Source organism: Chlorocebus sabaeus, chromosome 21 (assembly GCF_047675955.1).
Source record: "Chlorocebus sabaeus isolate Y175 chromosome 21, mChlSab1.0.hap1, whole genome shotgun sequence".
Classification (NCBI taxonomy): Eukaryota; Metazoa; Chordata; class Mammalia; order Primates; family Cercopithecidae; genus Chlorocebus; species Chlorocebus sabaeus.
In genome coordinates, this window is record NC_132924.1 from 12,964,337 (window position 1) to 12,979,572 (window position 15,236).

Consider the following 15,236-nt stretch of genomic DNA (forward strand, 5'->3'; position numbering starts at 1 on the left):
GATGATGTTGGCCTCATAAAATGAGTTAGGGAGGATTCCCTCTTTTTCTATTGATTGGAATAGTTTCAGAAGGAATGGTACCAGCTCCTCCTTGTACCTCTGGTAGAATTCAGCTGTGAATCCATCTGGTCCTGGACTTTTTTTGTTGGTAGGCTATTAATTATTGCCTCAATTTCAGAGCCTGCTATTGGTCTATTCAGGGATTCAACTTCTTCCTGGTTTAGTCTTGGAAGAGTGTAAGTGTCCAGGAAATTATCCATTTCTTCTAGATTTTCTAGTTTATTTGCGTAGAGGTGTTTATAGTATTCTCTGATGGTAGTTTGTATTTCTGTGGGGTTGGTGGTGATATCCCCTTTATCATTTTTTATTGCGTCTATTTGATTCTTCTCTCTTTTCTTCTTTATTAGTCTTGCTAGTGATCTGTCAATTTTGTTGATCTTTTCAAAAAACCAACTCCTGGATTCATTGATTTTTTGGAGGGTTTTTTGTGTCTCTATCTCCTTCAGTTCTGCTCTGATCTTAGTTATTTCTTGCCTTCTGCTAGCTTTTGAATGTGTTTGCTCTTACTTCTCTAGATCTTTTAATTGTGATGTTAGAGTGTCAATTTTAGATCTTTCCTGCTTTCTCTTGTGGGCATTTAGTGCTACAGATTTCCCTCTACACACTGCTTTAAATGTGTCCCAGAGATTCTGGTATGTTGTATCTTTGTTCTCATTGGTTTCAAAGAACATCTTTATTTCTGCCTTCATTTCGTTATGTACCCAGCAGTCATTCAGGAGCAGGTTGTTCAGTTTCCATGTAGTTGAGCGGTTTTGATTGAGTTTCGTAGTCCTGAGTTCTAGTTTGATTGCACTGTGGTCTGAGAGACAGTTTGTTATAATTTCTGTTCTTGTACATTTGCTGAGAAGTGCTTTACTTCCAATTATGTGGTCAATTTTGGAATAAGTGTGATGTGGTGCTGAGAAGAATGTATATTCGTTGATTTGGGGTGGAGAGTTCTATAGATGTCTATTAGGTCTGCTTGCTGCAGAGATGAGTTCAATTCTTGGATATCCTTGTTAACTTTCTGTCTCGTTGATCTGTCTAATGTTGACAGTGGAGTGTTGAAGTCCCCCATTATTATTGTATGGGAGTCTAAGTCTCTTTGTAGTTCTCTAAGGACTTGCTTTATGAACCTGGGTGCTCCTGTATTGGGTGCATATATATTTAGATAGTTAGCTCTTCCTGTTGAATTGATCCCTTTACCATTATGTAATGGCCTTCTTTGTCTCTTTTGATCTTTGATGGTTTAAAGTCTGTTTTATCAGAGACTAGTATTGCAACCCCTGCTTTTTTTTGTTCTCCAGTTGCTTGGTAAATCTTCCTCCATCCCTTTATTTTGAGCCTATGTATGTTTCTGCATGTGAGATGGGTCTCCTGAATACAGCAGACTGATGGGTCTTGACTCTTTATCCAGTTTGCCAGTCTGTGTCTTTTAATTGGAGCATTTAGTCCATTTACATTTAAGGTTAATATTGTTATGTGAGAACTTGATCCTGCCATTATGATATTAACTGGTTATTTTGCTCGTTAGTTGATGCTGTTTCTTCCTAGCCGTGACAGTCTTTACATTTTGGCTAGTGTGTGTATTTCTGTGTTAGTTTTTAACAAAAAGTTTAAAAAGTAAATAAAATTAAGATTTAAAAACAGAAAACAGCATATAGAATAAAAATATAAAGAAAGGAAATAATTTTGTACAGTTGCACAATGTGTTTTAAGCTAAGTGTTAATAAAGTAAAAAAGTTACAGGAAGCTAGGGTTAATTTTTTATTGGAGAAAAATATTTTTCAATAAATTGTATGTAGCCTAAGTGTATAGTGTTTACAAAGTCTACAGTGGTGTGTCATAATGTTCTAGGCCTTCACATTTACTTAGCACTCACCCACTGTCTCACCCAGGGCAAGTTACAGTCCTGTAAGCTCCGTTCATGATAAGCTCCCTATAAAAGTGTATCATTTTGTAATCTTTCATACTTCCACCTTCCACCAACTTTTCTAGGTTTAGATAAACCAATATTTGCCATTGTTTTACAATTGCCTGCCGTATTTAGTACATGATGTACAGGCTTATAGCCTAGAAGCAATAGGCTATACCATATAGTTTAGGTGTGTAGTATACTATACCATCTTTGATTGTGTAGGTACACTGTATGATGTTTACACAATGATAAAATTGCCTAAAGATGCATTTCACTAGCCAAGTTTCTCCAGAAAAACAGAACCAATAAAACAGATGATTGGTAGGTAAATAGATATATACATACATACATATATACTTACATCCATGCATACATGCATATAGATATAGATCTAAAGATACATATGCTTTTACAGTATGTAGATAGAATATAATAGATATCATATATCCATATCTATATATGCAATATATAGAAAGATATTTATTATAAGAAATAGGCTCACATGATTATAGATGCTGAGAAATCCCTGTAATTTGATCTCTGGGTGTTGAAGACCCAAGAAAACCAGTTGCATAATTTCAGTCTGAGTTTAAAGGCCTGAGAATCAGGGGCATCTGTGATGTAATTTCCAGTCTGAGGGCAGCAGAAGACCAACGTTCCAGCTCAAGCCTTCACACAGAGAGGAGAGTGAATTCTTTCTTCCTCCAACTTTTTGTTCTATTCAGGTCTTCACCTAAGTAGATGATGCTGCACAGCCACTTGGGGAAGGGTAATCTGTTCTACTCAGTCTACTGATTCCAATGTTAATCACATCCACAAATGCCCTCACAGATACACCTAGAATGATGTTGAACCAATTATCTAGGCACTCTATGATCCAGTTAAGTTGTCACATAAAATTAAATATCCTAGCCTATATATTGAGAATTTTTAGCAGAATTGGGGCTAGAAAAAAAGCATCTTATAGACCAGGTGTGGTGGCTCACGCCTGTAATCCCAACGCTTTGGGACGCTGAGGCAGGTGGATAATCAGGTCAGGGAATCAAGACCATCCTGGTTAACATAGTGTAACTCTGTCTCTGCTAAAAATACACAAAAATTAGCCGGGTGTGGTGGCAGGCACCTGTAGTCCCAGCTACTCGGGAGGTTGAGGCAGGATAATGGCATGAACCCGGGAGGCGGAGCTTGCAGTGAGCTGAGATCACACCACTGCACTTCAGCCTAGGGGACAGAGCAAGACTCCATCTCAAAAAAAAAAAAAAGGGTCTTATAATCCAGGCCATGGTTTTTTGTTTTGTTTTGTTTTGTTTTTCTGCCACATTTCCCTGCTTCTTAATGATAAACCAAACCTTTAGAGAAAAAAATAGCACAATGTGAAGCCTACTTACCAAACTATCCCCTGTGCTCCATGATCTCCTATCAGAGGGGCAATGAATCAGCACATTCCTGATGGTTTAACTGCTTGTCAAAATAAATAGCAAATGTCAGTAGAGCTCAGCATAGAACCAACATCAATACAGTCTGATACTGCAGGGCATATTGGTTGACGATTCTCTGAGATGTTCTCATGGAACACCTATCTTCCCCATTTGGCTGCCATTCTTTGTCTTTTGCAATTGGTTTGCAAGAGCTGAGAATTTTGCATTCATTTTTAACCAGCCATACACACAATAAATGCTGGACAACAGCTCTCTACGGAGAAACTTGGATCAGAATGAATGTGTGGCCAAATAGAAATATGTTTTAAGGAATAAGGAAAAAAACGTTTTCATGTTATCTGTTTTATTTACTTTTATTTTATGTTTTTGCTTTGTGCCTATGGGCCTGAAAAGGTGGTTGAAACAGGAGAGGGGCTGAGTTCAAGCCCTGTCTCTATTATTAATTATGCTATCTTGTTTCATATTCTTTGTAAAAATAAATCAAAGAGAGCATGACTTGATTTTCCAGTTTAACATATATTTATGAAAGACAGCTGTCCACCAGATACTGTGTGTGCTGGGGATTTCCCGTACATCACATCAGTAACCCGTTTTGCAGTCTCACATGGTAGATATTATTATTCCCATTTTACTCAACTGAGTAAGTGGCAGAGCAGTGATTTACACGTTGATAATGTTAAATCCAATATCTTTCAAGCTATGAAAACAAAACAATATATTTAGGCCATACTCAAACAGGACAAATGTCTACTTAGGAAAATGAAGTCAAAGAAAAAGTATTGAAAATATTTTTAAATTAGATGATTTTCATAAAATTGTAGATCCAGTATAAACTTAACTAGAAATAATATTTCCTTAAAAAGTGGAGAGGGGTGGGCATGGCAGCTCATGCCTGTAATCCCAACACTTTGGGAGGCCGAGGCAGGTGGATCACGAGGTCAAGAGATCGAGACCATCCTGGCCAACATGGTGGAACCCCATCTCTACTAAAAATACAAAAATTAGCCGGGTGTGGTGGTGCACACCTGTAGTCCCAGCTACTCAGGAGGCTGAGGCAGGAGAATTGCCTGAACCTGGGAGGCGGAGTTGGCAATGAGTCAAGATCACACCACTGCACTCCAGCCTAGGTGACAGAGCGAGACTCCGTCTCAGAAAAGAAAAAAAAAAAAAAGTGGAGAGATACTCTTCCAGTTTCCCTCAAGCCAGAGAGCACCTCACAGCCTCACAGGGTGGTCACGGAGCCCGTGCGCCTTTTCCTTTCTCGGGTCCTGCGTCCACACCTGCCCCACCCACCGTGAATGAGGAGTACGATGTGATTGTGCTGGGCATCAGCCTGGTGGAATGTATCCTTTCCAGTATAAAGTCAGTGAAGGGCAAGAAAGTTCTTCATATGGATTGAAACCTTTACTATGGAGGAGAGAGTGCCTCTATAACATTACTGGAAGATTTATACAAAAGATTTAAAATACCAGGACCACCATCAGCATCAATGAGGAGAGGAAGAGACTGGAATGTTGACTTGATTCCCAAGTTCCTTGTGGCTAATGGTCAGCTGGTTAAGATGCTGCTTTATACAGAGATAACTCGCTATCTGGATTTTAGTGACTGAAGGGAGATTTGTCTATAAGGGTGGAAAAATCTACGAGGTTCCTTCCACTGAAACAGAAGCCCTGACATCTAGCTTAATAGGACTGTTTAAGAAACATCACTTCAGGAAATTCCTAGTGTATGTTGCCAACTTAGAGGAAAAAGATCCAAGAACTTTAGAGGGAATTGATCCGAAGAAGACCACAGTGTGAGAGGTGTATAAGAAATTTGATTTGAGCCAAGATGTTGCAGATTTTACTGGTCATGCTCTTGCACTTTACAAAACTGATGACTACTTAGATCAACCATGTTGTGAAACCATTAATAGAATTAAACATGACAGTGAATCTTTGGCAAGATATGGCAAAAGTCAATACCTTTATCCACTCTGTGGCCTTGGAGAACTGCCACAAGGCTTTCTGCAAGGCTAAGTGCTATTTATGAAGGTAACTATATGCTGAATAAACCAACTGAAGAAATCATTGGGCAGAATGGAAAAGTAATTGGTGTAAAATCCGAAGGAGAAATTGCTCACTGTAAGCAGCTCATCTGTGACCTCCGCTATGTAAAAGATCGGCCAGAAAAAGTGGGCCAGGTAATCAGAGTTATTTGCATCCTCAGCCACCCCATCAAGAACACCACTGATGTCAACTCCTGCCAGATCATTATTCCACAGAACCAAGTCAGTCGAAAGTCAGATATCTGTGTTTGCACGATCTCCTCCTCGTACAGTGTAGCAGCACAAGGGAAGTATATTGCCATAGTTACTACAACTGTGGAAACCAAGGAGCCTGAGAAGGAAGTCAGACCAGCTATGGAGCTCTTGGATCCAACTACATGGGAATTTGTTAGCATCAGTGGCCTCCTGGTACCGAAAGACTTGGTAACAGAAAGCCAGATCTTTATTTCCTGTGCATAAAATCCTACCACTCACTTTGAGACAATTTGGATGACATTAAAAAACATCTATAAGAAGATTACAGGATTAGAGTTTGACTTTGAGGAAATGAAGCATAAGAAAATGACATCTATGGGGAAGACTAACAGCAGTACATGTTATTATCCAATTAGGACAAATTTAAAATTTGGTAAATAATGCATATTATATGAAATCAATATTGTAAGGCCTGCTTTTGTAATCAAAATGGAGAGATTGAAGAGTGCTGTGTCAGTAAATACTCCTCCCCTTCATCTTTCTAATATCATATATTAACTTGTTTTCATGGAGTGGCTATTCAGAATTCACAGGTTACCACATTCTCTTCAATTTAATCAAACCGGTTTTTTTTTTTTTTTTTTTCCAGTGAAGGATCAGTTTCAAACAAACATTGTGATTCTGATACAGACAACTTGAAACAGTGTTTGTATCTTTTAATCAGTGTAGCCTTTGCAATTATGAGCTTCTGCTGCTCAAGAGCTGGATCCATACAGATTGTGTGCCATCTGTCATCCTGACATTCAGGAGATTCTAAATTGAATACTCCACGGTTTGGGGTGACATCCAGAAGTTTTTCCTATGACTTTATATTTTGTATTATGTCAAGTCTTATGGCAGGGTGCAAATAGCCTAGCCACAAGTTTGGTTTAGGACGTAAAATTCTAACCAAACTCCAGACACAGGGAGTCATTTATACAAAGCGGTATGTGGCGTTTTAACCCAATAAAGTTGATGAGAGAAAAGGGGAGAGGAAGTGAACATAAAGCGGGTAACGTGTAGAAGCATCTTTTGTATGTCAGGCATAGCTTCTTCAGTGGACCAAACTGCAGTGCAGTATTGACTTGACAGAACTCCTACTTCTGTGAAATGACTCCAAATTATTTCTCTACTACATAATGAAGCCAAATTCTGAAAACAAACAAACAACAACAACAAAAGTGGAGAGAGAGTTTTTCTATTACTCTAAGTTGTGAAGGTATTCAGTTCTATAAACTAATCAAATATGTGAAGAAAAAGACAGTGAGCTCATGGTTTTGGAAAATTCTTACCACTTTATTATTTTTCCCTATGTCTTTAAATTCCTCGATCTGCTCATTTCACTATTCCATACATTTTAAAAGGCACTTTCACTAGAAAAGAAGGTGAAATCCAGTTATAAGAAATGTCATTTGTTGAATTATTGCTAGAAATAACTAATTTAGACTAGGATGATATTTACTAGCTTCAAAAGGAACTTTGAGATTATATCCTCCCATTCAAATGCGTAATTCTGAATCCTTGTAACTGGGGAAGTATCTGATCTCCCCTGCTAATAAGAATAAAGAAAAGAATGGACCATCACTCTACTGAGAAAAACACAGTTGATTTTACCACAGTAGGTTGGCTAATACGTTGTGTTTTCCAAAGAAATAAAAGTATATCAATAATTTTTACCGAAGATGTTCTGATAAAATTAAGCTAAGTTTGCAAAATATATATGAAAGTCAATTGAGGTAACTTTTACTGAAATATGAATGAAGAACTTAATGAAGTTTTCAGTATGATTTCTAAGCTCCCATTAGTAATCAGGACAAGACATAAAATCATTTAAAAAGGAATTTAGCTGCTGAATTTAAAAAAATTCAATTAAAAAAATGTAATGTAAAACACTCAAAAACGGACACTCTTTTGTTAAGTCTGAAAACTCCAGCAAATGTTACCTTTAGTCATCAGGATCCCCTTATATTTAGAGACTAAGTTTGAATTTATATGTCCAAGCCCATGATCACAGCGGATTTCATCTCTCAGTTGGGTCAGACCATAAATAAGGCTATATCAGCTGATTTCAGCCTCTAAATATAAGTCTCATGTTTAGGCTAAAAATAGTTAATTCACATGCAGTGCAAAAGTTCCTGAATTCTAAAATGTATTTTGAAATTTCCCTTCTCGGAGTGGATTGACTTTGCACTTCAATTTGTGTATTGTCCTGTGGAAGTGTACAAGAAAACATTCTTTATATTTAACAAAACTGTCATGGGAATGAAACTAGTATCTATTTAAAAATCAAAAAGGAAGTCTCTATTTTGAATGAACCAACATACAAGAATAAGAACATTTGCAAATGTTTTAATTTAGCTTTACTCTATGGGTTTAGGTTTCAGAGTTATCATCTGCCAATTTCATGTTTACCTGCTTCCCTGACTAGTATTGTTGAATAGACAAAAAAAAAAAAAAAAAAAAATGAAAAAATGAAAAAAAATTGATGACTCTGGCTTGCTGAATTGAAACATAAAATAAGTTGGAGTTTAGAGACCATTTGTATCTTTAATGGCCTTCTGGTAAAGTACCCTCTGGGGCACCAAGCCCTTCAAGCAGATGTTACCTTGAAATGAAGAGCTTTTCCCTTTGGATACCAACCACACCTTTGCTAAGTTTGTTGCAGTCTTTAGACCCTGAATCACAAGCAATATGATCAAACTTGGTTCTGATGCAGCATGTTGAAATTCTAAACAAATATTGTTTCTAAATGTTCTGGTTAGATTTAGAAAGTGTTGTGTGACTAATTAAAAGAATTACTCAATGACTTAAGAGTGGGGTCAGGCCCATACACCCATTTAGTCCCGTGTACATTCTCCCAAGGCAGTTTGATGTCAGAACTTGTGCAGCTTCTCTCATGTGGTATCTCTAACATCAAGCAAGCAGGAGTCCTTTTCCACCACTAATCACTGACCTGCAAGATAGACTTGGCACAGCTGCAGACACCACAGGCGGCCAGGGCATTGCCCATTCACCTCTGTGTGGAGAGCAAAGAGTTATCACCCTTCTTCAACTCCAAGCTAGGGTCTAGAAGCCAGTATCAGCTAGCACTGAAATACCCTTTTATTTACTCATACTAAGGCAGTCTGTGTTCTCTGCGTAGTGCCCAACACATAAGGAGAAAATAATAACGCAGAACTGTGAATTAACTTCTAAATTAATAAAAACCATGTTTGCTCTATGTTTTCTGAATTTTTATTTTGAGCAAAATAAAATACAAAAGGGCAAGAGATCATGGTTTCAGATTGGCCTAAAATCAAATTCTGGTTCTGATAGTTAACTGCTATGTCACTTTTGCTAGTGGATTCACCTCCCTGAACTCCAGTTGTCTTACCTAGAAAAGGGATTGATATCTGCGCCCCAAAGCAGTATAGAAATGCAGTGACTTCTAAGGAGAGAGCCCCACTGCCAGCAGCATGGGCTGCTCTGGAAAGTGGAGGAAAAAAAGTGGGGAAAGGTAGTGCGGTGCCTACCTGGAAGCAAACAGTAACTGGGAAACTGACTGGTGGGAACGAACTGACATCGAGAATTGACTAGAGAATCTCAAAAATACCTGAAAGTTCATCTGTTTCAGTGCTGGGTCCTGTATATAAAGAAACTGGAACTTAGAATAGAAGTGAACAACGTGGCCAAAGTCATGTAATCCCTGATTTACAAAGTTGGAATATAAACAAATTATTGTATCCACTGATCTGATGATTTCTCCATCCTTTGAGCTTCAAGGCCACCTGGACAGAGAAAAGGGAGGCAGAGAAAAATGGATAGAGATGGAGAGAGTTCCAAGGAGAGACTAAGTGCAGCATCAGAGATAGTAATACGTGAATAAAAAGAGACCACATGTCTATCTCCTCGGGTACCATACACCTGCTGTTCCCTGAGATGCCCTCCCCGCATAGCATAAAATTGGTACAGAGTACACCCACCACAGCGGTCCCAGGGAGGGGACACAGTGAGGCAGTCTAGGGACAGCAGGACTCTCACAGCGCAGTGGTTACAGGAGAACTCATCCATTGACTGCTTGGCTTGCATCTTCATTCATTCTTTCATTCCTACAACCAGTCCTAAAAACTGAGCACACGTGTAAATTTCCTGCCTCGACACTAGAGGAGATACCATCTCTGCCTTCAAAAAGCTCACGGCTTTCTTGAGAAAAGTTTGAAAACTCCATGTGGAAGCTTATAAAAGTGGAATAGACTCTGTCCAGGAACATGGCAAATTGGTCTTTAGTCCACAAACTGATAACAAACTGATTATACAAGCAGATAGAAGCATGCGTTTTTCTCTGATGTTTTTCATCATTCTCCCTCCTAGCAAACAAAACAATCCTGACTAGTGATGAACAACCATGATCTGCTGCTGGCTGTTACAGCCGAATTCATGAAGTAGAAGGAAACATGGGCGTTGCTGTGACACAAAAGCCCACTTCAGACTCAACTGAACCCCTAACTCAGGAACACACATTTCATTTTATATTATTTTATTTTGTTTTTGTGTGTGTGTGTGTTTCTTTTTTAAAAAATATATTTTAAAACTTTTAAGTTCAGAGCTATAGGTGCATGTTTGTTCTGTAGGTAAACTTATTTGATGAGTGTTTGTTGTACAGATAATTTCATCACCCAGGTATTAAGCCTAGTACCCAGTAATTCTTTTTCCTGATTCTCTCCCTCCTCCCACCCTCCACCTTCCAAAAGGCCCCAGTCAGTGTGTGTTGTTCCCCTCTATGTGTCCATGGTGTTCTCATCATTTAGCTCCCACTTGTAAGTGAGAATATGTGGTATTTGGTTTTCTTTTCCTGTGTTACTTTTCTAAGCACAATGAACTCCAGCTTCATTCATGTCCCTGCAAAGGACATGATCTCATTCTTTTTTATGGCTGCATTATAAGGAATACACATTTTAAAAGCACCTTTTGTAACTTTGGGAAATTAAAAAAAAAAAAAACTTAAATCCTGTGACTGGACAAAAATGACAACAGATATCTAGCTGCTCTTAATATACAAAATTTGCAAAAAAGAAGTCATGAGAAGTCATGGGTCAACCTAAGTATTACTGTATTAAATTGTACACACATTCCATGAGAAAAAAGAATATTTCCCAAAACCTCTATTTCATATTCATATTCTTTAGCAGATTAAAGAAAGAAAAGTGGCTATTTAATGAGAACATTAGAACAATCAGAAATGACAAATGATTTCTTTCAGATGAAAAATATGATTATTAAAATTTCAAATGCTGGAGTCAATGGTACTGAACAGGAAGGAAATGGAATTTATTGTTTGGAGGAAAGTTTCTCCTACTTAAAGGACAAAGTATTAACAGATGACGACAAAGTGAAAAACTACAAGCTATTGATATAAACTATAGATCCCAGAGGATAAAAAGCTCATCTGTTTGTATGTGTCTGGGTTCATGTGTGTGTGCCTGTGTGCACGTGTGTGTGTGTGTGTGTGCTTGTACCTAACTAGAAGGAAAGACAACCAACAGCTACAGTCATAGCATTCATAGAAAAGACATTCACAATCTGAAGAAAGTTCTTGAAGAGGGAAATAAATAATAAAAAAGATTGACATCCAGACATGCCTTGGTAAAATTTCTGATTTTTCCAAAATGAGGAGAACCAATGTAAAAATGTATATAATATGAGAACAGAAAACACAATTATCTGCAAGGAAAATGAATCAATAAATTGGCATTAGGCTTCGCTTCTACAGTACTAAATGTAGGAAGATAGTAAATCCCATACAGAATTGTACTGAGGAAAAAAAAATGTTGCTGTCTTCATGTAAGCTACTCGACACTGTCCTTTTTGCATCTCTGACCTAGAACAAGTCTCATGTCTCAGCAGCAAATGCCTTCTGTTGTGTGAGGAGCAATTGACTGACAGGGCTCTGATTCATCTTACTGTCAGAGGTGCCTGTTCTCTGTCCTGTGGGAGGGTCTTTCTTTTCCATCATTCCCCTGCCAGGGAAGCCATTTGGGTGTTGGAGCACCACACAGCTTTGCAGCCTGGTTCTTGTTTGGGAAACACTGGAGACCTAAAGACTAACAAACCCACAGATTAACAGTCAAATCAGTCAAATAGGTTTTTATTCTATGAGTTTTTTGTTTGTGTGTTTGTTTTTTCCTTTGTTCTTATTTTGCTTTACTTTCTATACATTTTCCTTAGAAAATGTTGCCCTGTAATCTGTTATAAAAAATATTATTGTAATACTTTATGTACTACTAGGAAAACACATGAAAACAATAATTATACTCTAATACTCTGACATTCATCTATACTTCATAGATGTTAAAATGTGGGGAAAATATATAAACATATATTTATTTCAGGCATCCTTAATTAATTCTAGAATTCACCGATTTCTGACATAATTCTTGAAGCAAACAAACACTTCATTCCACAACTAACACCACAGCAAGACTGTGCCTTAACTTAAGAATCCAGTAGAATTAACCTGCTGGAGGACAGATGTGAGACATCAGTCACACACAGGTGTCAGGAGCTGGGTACAGCTGTGGTGGCATGCTTGTCATTCTGTCTCAGGCATAGCAATGGCTTTAGAAACATCCAATAACTTACTCAACACGGCAATCTATTTTTGCAGGTGGGAAAATAATGTTTAAGTAACTTGCCCAAGGTTTTCCAGCTAGTAAAAGCTAGCAGAATTGGCATTCCAATCCAGAAAAGATGACTCCAAGGCTACACTCATGTTTAAACTTTCTCTGTTAATTACCTCCTTATACCATATATAAAATATGTATACATATTTTATGTATGGCTACACTCATGTTTAAATTTTCTCTGTTAATTACCTCCTTATACCATATATAAAATATGTATACACATTATATATTATTTATACATTATACATTATATATATTATATATACTGTATACATTATATATAATATATAGTGTATATATATGCATAATGAAGCCACTGGCTTTATGTTTGAATGGCACACAGCAAGAAAGCTTCTCTGAGACTTAAACGGTTGAGACCCATGCCGTATAGGGAAACAAAAATTGGCAAAGCCAAAAGCCAAAACTTTAATAGCTTGGGGATTACTGGCTAAAATTGTAGCTCTGGTGGAAGAAGTTGGAAAATAGAATGATTTTACCATGTATTGGTTGCTATATGCTCTATTTTTCAATATTATTATGTTGTGTTATAGAGTAATATTCCAAGATCAACTGTGGTCCTAAAATATTAAATGGAACATTACAGAAATAAACAATTCTTGTGGTTTAAATTGTGCACCATTCTGCATAGGGTTGATGCCGAATTTTTGCTCCTTCATTCAGCTACAACCATGAAAAATTAGGCAAGTGGTCACATTGAAGGGTCAGGGGAGTAGAATTTATTGGGCAAAAAGTGAAAGAAAGAAAAGTAAAAAAAAAAAACAAAAAAACAAAAAAACAAACAAAAAAAACTCAACAAAACAAAAGGGAGCCTGATAATGGGCTCCCACCACACAGATTGAACACCAGGCCACCACACATGAGCTGAAGAGGGCAAGCTCCTCCCACCTGCACAAGGCATGAATTTCCCATGACTCCACCCCATCTTCCCAGTGCACAGGTGGGTCCCCAGTCCATTGCAGGCATGCACAGAGAAGACCCTGGCAGGGTCCCTCACCTGCACAAACACATCTGATGTAAATCCTTGTGGGGCAGGTAGGAGATTCTCCAGGGACCGCCCCCACTTATCTGCTTCCTGCATCTATCATTCCCCACTCTGAAGAAGTACATTAGAATAAGGATAAGGATGAAGACTGATCTTAACTGCTTCCTGCTGACAGGTGGCGCTGCTGTGGGCAAATGGCAGTCAGAGCTCACTCGGAGACCGATCTAAGGGTCCCCCAGCAGAAGGGGTCATAGTCAGAGGCTCTGTTTGCATGACCGTTTGAAGTTTGATGGCTTGAAGGTGAGAAGAGACAAACTGGGTTATTAGAAAAGATGTATCAAAACGAAACAAGGTGAGGTAAGGACAGCTTAAAAAATCCAAGGTCTTTTACCAGTTTGCATAGGAAGAGGGAGGCCAAAAGTTCGACTGGTGAAAAACAAATGTTTACCCTTTGCCAGCATGTCAGGCTTCTGGGTTTCCTTCCCTTAAGCTTAATCCTAAGCCAACCAGTTTAATGTTTGTGAAATTAACTTTTCCCAGTTTGGATAATGTATCCAAGGGGAGTGTCTTGTAGTATGGAGAGAAAATTACCTATCTGTGAAGAGATGACAGAGGAGGAAAAAGAAAAAAGAAGGCGCTTTTTTCAAAGGAGTCCTAGGGGTTCAGGATGCATTTGAAAGGGGTACACGCTGAAGGTGAATGGCTATTCGTGTAGAAAGACGGGAGTGAGGCATCTCAGGTTCCCTTCTCTTTCTAGTGAACACCCAGGATGTGTGAGGGAGAGAAAGTGAGTCATTTCTCTTTCTTTCTTCCATTCTTATATCCCCAAGTCCCAGCAAGGGTGAAAGAGGCTTTCACTTATGTTAACGGGGGCCAGGGGGCTTTGTATGCCCTACCTCCCCTGCTTTCAGTAGCCTTAGAATTCCCTACACCTCATTTATGCTATGGATACTAGCATGGCTTTACCCATGAAATGGGAACCTTGGCTTAATCAACAGGAATCAGTCATGCTCACCTGCACTGAGCCTTTTAACTTCAGTTATCATCTGCCTCTAGATCCCTCAGATCCAGTTTTCTTTCATGAGGCTTCTACCCGAAGCTTGGAATTGAGTTTGGAACCAAAAATATGTTTTGAGGGGGCTGCATGGACTCCTTATTATAAGCCAAATGCTAAAATGAAGCTGTGGAGTCAAGTCCACCTCCAATAAGGGAGAGAAAAAGATGTCTTGTGACACACGCAGATAATTGGTGGCTATAATTATGCTTGCCAAGATTTGGGTGCATGGGGCTTGGCTTTGGTTATCTCCCTTGGCCTTACTTTCCCAAAATGGAAACCTCTGGGTGATAGGTATCCTGTTTATTCCCATCACCTGGCAGGATCTCCAGGATAATTGCTCAGAACTAGAATATTGATCCAGATGCTTACGTTCCCCTTCCCCTTTTGTTCCTTTTGTTCCTTCTGAGCTGCAGTTGGAGATTGCTGGTTGGTTGACAGGAATAAAGAAGGTTAACCTGAAATGTAGGCAAAAACTTAAAAGCAACCAATGAGTCTAGAATTTAATGACAAATGTGAGATAAGTTTTGAAACATTATTTCTCTCTCTCTCTCCAGTCCTATTTTTGTTAAAAACAAATCGTGATATGACTGAGTTATTTGCAAAACAGATTTTAGCCATATACTTGGCCTGATTATTTGCATAAAGTTCCACAAGAATAATTATTTTTACATAAGCCTTTCACATTGGCTTTGATGGAACTGTTTCACAAGGAATCTCAGATAGGATTTTTAAAGCTGAGCCCAGCTACGGATTGGTACCCTCAAATACCTGTGAGTTGGGTAAACTCCTCTCTTCTTGAGGTCCCAAGAAAATGTGGTTCTTGGGCCAGTTGGAAAG

At 38.4% G+C, this 15,236-nt stretch overlaps 1 pseudogene; it reads left to right on the forward strand.

Moving 5' to 3' along the window:
- LOC119620643 (rab GDP dissociation inhibitor beta pseudogene) overlaps positions 1–6,027 on the forward strand; it is a 42,704-nt pseudogene extending 36,677 nt beyond the window's left edge.
- The last annotated feature ends 9,209 nt before the right edge of the window (positions 6,028–15,236 follow it).